This window comes from Cupressus sempervirens, chromosome 5 (genome assembly GCF_028749045.1).
Source record: "Cupressus sempervirens isolate cs-2001-9-10 chromosome 5, ASM2874904v1, whole genome shotgun sequence".
In the NCBI taxonomy this organism is placed as follows: Eukaryota; Viridiplantae; Streptophyta; class Pinopsida; order Cupressales; family Cupressaceae; genus Cupressus; species Cupressus sempervirens.
In genome coordinates, this window is record NC_143122.1 from 215,534,577 (window position 1) to 215,542,627 (window position 8,051).

Here is an 8,051-nt window from a genome sequence, read left to right on the forward strand (position 1 = left end):
CTTCTAGAATCTTGCAGTGATGGTGCTTGATATTTCAGAATAGAAGCTAGTCATTTTATTCATAGAGGGATTAATTGAACCACTCAAGGGGTGGGTAAAGGCTTTTGATCCTCCTACATTACAAGAAGCCATGAAGAAAGCCCACAGTATGGAACTTGCTGCTCCAGCAAATCGGTTTAGTTCGAGGGGTTCTTCATCATTTAGAGATAACAAAGGGGAATTCAACAAGGGTAAAGAGAAGGTTAGTGACTCAAAAGGCAAGTCAATTGTACCATTGGATAAGGAAACACTTAATGAACTATGTAGGAAGAAGTGATGCTTCTTTTGCAAAGGTCCTTATGAGGCCTAAGGGGAAGGCTAACCAGGCGATGTGGGCTTATTATGAGGGTTCAGATTTAGACAACTCAAAGCACCATGATGACCATCCTAATGGGGTAGAGGGTAAATAGGAGATAGATAGTGCTGAGAAAAATAGGCTCCAGAGCTACATTTACAGGAGGCATGTCTATCCAGTATTCAAAGAGAGGGATCTTTCAGACTTTGGGGAATCTTAGCAGGGTAGAAGGTTATTACTCTATTGGATATAGGTGTCACACATAATTTCATTGATGCACAATTTTTGGAGAGGCATGGACTCATTACTGAGGAGTTTGAAGGATTGAGAGTCAAGGTAGCTGATGGATATACTCTTCGCTATGATAGGATGGTGCGAGATTTGCCTTTGCGCCTGAACAACTATGAGTTCAAGGCAGACTATCATGTGGTCAACATGGGTGACATGGACATAGTACTTGGGATGCAGTGGCTACATTCTTTGAAGGAGGTTACTCTAAGACTAGAGGATATGGAGATACGGTTTGAGGTGGATGGCAAGACTCATGTGTTGAAGGCTATTTGTAATGGTGATGTCAAGACTATCTCACTTAGACGGATGGAGAGATTAGCTAGGCATAATAATATAGTGAGGGTGACAATATGTGCCTTGATGCCTACCCAGGAAGAGCAACATAAGATTGAATATCATCTAGATATTCGTAAATTGAGAATCAAGTATGAGAAGGTTTTTAGCGAGATTCCACCAGTAGGCCACTAGATAGAGGTATTGAGCACATTATCTAGTTGGAGGAAGGTGCTAAGCCTATCACGATCACACCATACCGGCACCCAAAATGACTCAAAGATGAGATCGAGAGGACCATAAAGGAGTTGCTAGCAATGGGACACATCAGCCTAAGTAAGTCACCTTTTGCATCTTATGTTGTTTTGGTAAAAAAGAAGGATGGTACTCTATGAATGTGTATTGATTATAGGGTGTTGAATAAGAAAACTATAAAGAATAGGTATCCCATCCCATGCATCGATGAGTTGATATACAAATTGCATGGGGCTTGTTATTTCAAAAAAATTGATTTGAGATCAGCCTATCACCAGATTAGAGTTCAAGAGAAGGATATTGAGAAAATTGCTTTCTGGTGTCATTGTGGGCACTTTGAGTTTGTAGTTGTGCCTTTTGGTTTGACTAATGCACCTGCCACTTTTCAATCCACTATGAACAATGTCTTCCACCATCAGTTGAGGAAATTTCTGTTGCTATTCTTTGATGATATTTTGATCTATAGTAGGACATGGTAGGAACATTTAGAGCACTTGGAGACAATATTGAGCATTTTACAGAGGGAGTCCTTGTATGCCAAGGAGTCCAAATGTGATTTGGGGATGACAGAATTGTTGTATCTTGGACACCATTAGTGTGGAAGGAGTGCAAATGGATCCTGAAAAGATCTATGCTATTGTTGATTGGCCACCACCAGAGAACCTTACATAGTTAAGAGGGTTCCTTGGTCTATGTGGATTCTATCACAGGTTTGTCAGTGGCTACTCACAACATGCAATGCCCTTGATAGATTTGTTGAAGAAAGGGGCATTTTTATGGACTTGGGAGGCACATGAGTGTTTTATGCAGTTCAAGGAAATAATGACTGCATGCCCAGTATTAGCATTGCCTGATTTCGCGAAGCCATTTGAGCTTCAATGTGATGCTTCTGGAGAGGGAGTTGGTGTTGTACTCATGCAAGACAAGCATCGTATTTCTTATGAGAGTAGGAAACTTAGAGGGCCTGAGAGATAATTTAGCATATATGATAAGGAGATGTTGGTCATCATGCATGCCTTGGCCAAATTCAGACAGTATCTTGTGGGCAACAAATTTTGTATTAAAACTTATCATAATAGTTTGAGGCACTTTTTGGGACAACGGGACCTAAATGATCATTAGCAGAAGTGGGTGAGTAAGTTATAGGCATATTATTTTGATATCACCTATTTTAAGGGGACACAGAATATTTTTGTAGATGCTTTATCCCATAGGCCACACCTCACTTCTATGATTCAAATATCAGAGGATTGGCGACACTTGATTGTAGCAGAATATGCCAAAGACACGTAGTCCTCTGCTGTAGTGGAGGGAACAACAATCGACACCAGTTACACTCTCATAGATGATTTGATCATTTACAAGAATAGGATTTACTTAGTCCCGGGATCAAAAGTGAAGTAGTTGATTTTGAGAACATTCCATAATTCACCCACAGTAGGCCATCTTGGCTATTTCAAGACTTACAGGTTACTATGGGAATAGTTCACTTGGAAGGGACTTAAGGCTGATGTTTTGTAGTATGTGCATGAGTGTCATGTTTACTAGCACAACAAAAAAGAGCACACTTATCCAACAGGGCTCCTACAACCACTTCCTATTCCTGACAGGAAGTGGGAGTGCATCTCTATGGATTTTATTATGGGCTTGCCCAAGGCCCAGGGGTGCGATTGTATCTATTTGGTGGTGGATAGGCTGACAAAATATGCTAACTTCTTCCCTATCGCTACTACATACTCAATAGCTCAGGTGGCAGAGGTCTTCTTCAGGGAGGTTTTTAGATTACATGGTTTGCCTCAGAGCATTGTGAGTGACAGGGACAGTTGCTTAATCAGTCACTTTTGCAAAGAGGTATTTCGGTTGTGTGGTATTGAGATTACACCTAGCACTAGTTATCATTCACAGACTGATGGTCAAATAGAGATTGTAAACAAATGGGTGGAAGGGTATTTGAGGAATTATGTGGCAGATCAACAGTGAGCTTGGGTTCGATGGATATATCTCTGTGAGTATTGTTATAATACTACATACCATATGACTATACAAATGAAACCCTTCATGGCACTTTACAGTTATGAGGCACCTAGTTTCTTAGATTTGTTGTTGGGAGATAGTTGGGTACCCCGTACAGGTGAACTATTATAGGAAAGTAAGGATATAGTTACTACTCTCAGAGACAACATTGCTAGAGCTTAGAACTAGCAAAATCAGTATGCATACAAGAAGAGGACTGAGTGTAGATTTGAGGTAAATGATGTGATTTACCTCATGTTGCAGCCATATAAGCAGTCCACTCTCAAGAAGAGTGGTGTAGAGAAACTCAAGCCAGGCTATTATGAACCATTCAGGATCATCAGGTGAGTAGGTGAGGTGGCTTATGAGTTGGAGCTTCCTACAGATAATAGAGTGCACAATGTGTTTCATGTATCACACCTCAAAAAAGAATTGGATCAGAATGTGATGCCTTCTACAATATTACCTCCCTTGGATGATGAGGGAAAATTGATCTTAGTGCCAGAATCCATTCTAGATAGTAGAGAGAAGCAGCTTCGGAGGAGAGTAATCTGAGAGTATCTAGTTAAGTGGAAAGATTTACTTGTTGAAGATGCTACTTAGGAGTGAGAAGTGATTTTGCAGCATCCAACATTAAGATTGCTTGAGGCCAAGCACTTTTAGGGGGGGCGGACCTGTAATGTCCCCATTTTGGAGGAGTTGATTATTTATAAAGTTATCAATAAAAAAATATATTACAAGGTAACTTTATATTTAATTAAGTGATATATCTTATAAAGTCATTAAATTAAGTAATGTTCTAGAGGTTGATGGAAGGAGCAAAGAAATAATTAAAAAAAAGAGGCTGACCTATCAAGGAAAAAAGAATAAATAGGCATTGAGGGCTTATTGCCTATCATTGAGATTTATTATTGATTTTTGTTGATGTGCATTGTGGAGCCTAGGGTTTCTACAAGTAGTCACAATTGGCCATTGAGAATGAAAACTCTCAATTGGTATGCAATTTTGAGGGTGTGAAAGATCACCTAAATTATTGCAGCTGTGGGAAGGATATTTCAGTCCTTTCACTTGTGCTTAATTGCTGGTTTGGAGTTTCAAGTGGAGTTACACTTTCACCATATTATCTTCAGTAGTCAGTCTCCAGTATCTAATCAATCCAGGTTCTTCATTTCAGTTTGTAGTTGTAACAAGTTATCAATTGTATACAACTAGTTAGGGTTTTTCTGTAATGTGCCATGTCATAATATTTTGGTGCTAAAAATTGCCATATCATTTGTAAAAACATTTGGTTTTCATTGAATGAATACATTGGCACTATTATTTCCTTATTTCAGCAATATACTTTAGCAGTGTATTAAATTTAGGGTTTTGTTTAGTGGCCTATTGGAAAGGGTCATTATAGTGGAGGTAGACTAAACATAGTGGAAAATATTTGAAATGTAAAAAATGGAATAGTGTAAACAAATGTAGAGGCATGGAACCTAGAGAGTGGATCAGAGATTATGAGAGAAGGAATTATAGGAGATTGAAATGATGTAAGTGTTTTTAGCATGCATGTTGATGATATTCCTATGTGGGAGTATCCTAGCATTGCTGGAGTAGTTGAGAGTTTGTTACAGAAGTAACATGTTGCATTCATGACTGTGTTTAGCATTGATGTCAACATACTAAAGGCTAACATAGTAGTAGATAGAGGATTATAGATGAGGTTATCCATAGTTGAGGACATGTTCTATAGAGTAATTTTATGATGTGGTCCAAAGCACATACATAAAATCTAAGCTTGGTAAAAGTTATTTGAGATTTATAGAAGACAGTGTACAAATAGAGTTCCTAAGAAGTAGTTTGTGATGATCAAATTATATCTCCTAATAGGGATAAAATATGGTTATGAAAATTTATACAAAGGAAGTTCAAATCTTGATGATAAGGATAGGAAGTGTGTGAATTTTGAAGTCATACGTGTGAAATAATTGTAAAGATTTTGAGCCCATGATGTTATATAATTATGAACAGATATAATGTGGCATGTATTATTTTATCTTAATGAGATCCTATTGTAATTGTAAATTGGAAAAGCGTCAAGTCTGACTCAACAAATTTATTTTGAGGACTTGGTATGAAATAAAGTTTTTTTTTGTTAGTTTTTGGTGACTAATCAAGCAAGTATTTTACATACTTCATAATTCTTTTAGACAAAAAGGCACTTGGAAGTATTCGATTATGCTTGGCACTAGCAGTGAATTTTAACATTACAAAAGCAAAGATGACTGAAGAGTTGATAAAAACCCTAGTGACACTATATGAAAGTCCCTCCACTTCAAATAAGGCATTTCTCATGAAGCATTTATTTAATATGAAAATGGAAGAAGGTGGATCTATTGTGGGTCATTTAAATGAGTTTAATACTGTTACAATTATTGGTACTAATTTTGATGAAGAAATTAGAGTTCTCTTGATTTTGTGTTCTTTTCCTAAAAAATGGAATGGCTTGGTAATGGTTGTGAGTAATTCTATCTTTGGATCTAATACCCTACAATATGATGATGTGATTGATGTTATTTTGAGTGAGAAAACTCATAGAAAACCTCAAATGGATCTACATTAGAAAGTGCTTTCAATGCACAAAGTAGAGGCATAATGACTAAGAGAGGAAATAATTTCATAAATGGTGGGAAATCAAGAGAAAAGTTGAAGGGGGAGAGGTCTCAATTCAAACAACCAAGAGATTGCTAGTACAGTGGTAAAACAAGGCATAAGAAGAGATATTGTTGGACTCAAAAGAAAAATGAAGGAGATAAATTAGAAAGGAACAAGTAGGAAAATGTGGCAAGTAAAAAATCCAAAGATGATGATTTTCTTCTATCTTTAGAAAGTATTGATGATTCACGGGTTTTAGATTCTACTGTTTCATTTCATGCTACACCTCATAGAGGTTATTTTATTGATTATGTCCAAGGGGATTTTGGACTTGTTTATTTAGGGGATAATGAACCTTGTTAGATTATTGGAAAGGGAAAAGTTAAGATTAAGTTGCAGAATGGGAATCATTGGCTACTACATGAGGTAAGACATGTTCCAAGGCTAAGTAGAAATTTAATTTCAGCAAGGAAACTTTGTGATGAGGGTTGTGTAGTTACTTTTAATTATAATAATTGGAAGGTTTCACAATGTTCCCTTGTAGTACCAAAAGGTGTGAAAGTAGGCACCTTATATGTTTCTACAGGTCATATTGTTCTTTCTACTTTGATTGTTTTAGAGAAAAGTGAATGTTTAGGAATAGTTGTTGTAGTTGAGCAGGGAGAAAAAATAGATGTTGTAGATTCTAATATAGTGCTATGGCACAATAGACTTGGAAATATGCGTGAGAAAGGTATGAAATTAATTCATTCAAAGAATGTTTTGCTAGGTCTGAAATGTGTTAATATGGATTTCTATGAAAGTTGTGTATATGGAAAACAAAAGAGAGTGAGTTTTGTGAAGAGTGGGAAGGAAAAAAAAAAAGTGAGAGATTAGAGGTTGTGCATATAGATGTATGGGCACCAACTCAAGTATCTTCCCTTGGTGGCTCTCATTATTATGTTACATTTATTGATGGTGCAACTAGGAAAAAATTGATTTATTTTTTTAGATAGAAATCTGATGTATTTCAAACTTTTAAGAAATAGAAATGTTTGGTTGAAAATGAGACTAGTAAGAAATTAAATGTCTTAGATTTTATAATGGTGGTGAGTATTGTAGTAATGAATTTGAAGATTATTTCTCCACTAATGGTTTTTGTAGGCAGAAAACTATCCCAAAGACTCCACAGGAAAATGGAGTAGTTGATTGCATGAACAAGACAATAATGGAGCATACAAGGAGCATGAGGTTACATGTTGGATTTCCCTTAAACATGTGGGTGGAGGTAGTCAATATTGTTGTATATTTGATTAATAGAGGTCCCCCTACTCTTTTAGACTGTGGTATTCTAGAGGAAGCATGGATTGGTAAGAAGGTGACTTATTCTTTTCTCAAGACTTTCAGTTGTGAGGGAGTTGCTCATATAAATTCTAAAAATAGAACCAAGCTAGAAGCTAAGTCAAAGAAATGTGTATTTTTTGGATATGGCATTGATGAATTTGGTAATAGGCTTTTTGTTAGATTGTGGTGACTAATTAGGGAAGTACTATACATACTTCATATTTTATCAAAATTTTGGGCCGACATGTAATTATTAATTATAACCCTAAAGTGGTAAAAATACTTGTATAAAAGGGCTTAGGGTTAGGGATTGTTTTATGGTTGTGATGTAAAAATTGGTTCTTGCAGCAGTATTGAGTTGTAAGGAATTATGGATTGTAATCAAGTTGTAATCAATGGATCATAATAATATTGTACTTTCTATTTGGTGGACATAGCCCAGGGATTGGATGAACCACGTTAAATCTTGTTGTATTGTATTTTTTTCTATGTGATCTATTATTTTTTAATATTTTTTATATTTGCATGTAATTGTTATTTCTATTCATGGTTTAATCCTAACAAATGGTATTAAAGTGAGGTTTGTTTTTCAATTATCCTCTGTAGGAAAGTCTCATGGTTGAGTGGGAGTGATGGCATACAAGGATAAGTTGAGGGTTGATAGGTTTAATGGGAAGAACTTTCAGTTATGGAAGATGTAAATGGAAGACTATCTTTATTAGAAGGATTTATGGAAGTCGTTGGAAGGAAAAACCAAGAATCGGGAATCTATGTCAAATGACAACTAAGATCTTTTGGATAGAAAGGCACTTGGAAGCATTCAATTATGCCTGGCACCATCAATGGCATTTACTATTACAAAAGCAAAGACAATAGAAGAGTTGATGCAAACCCTAGCGAAACTATATGAAAAGCCCTCCAA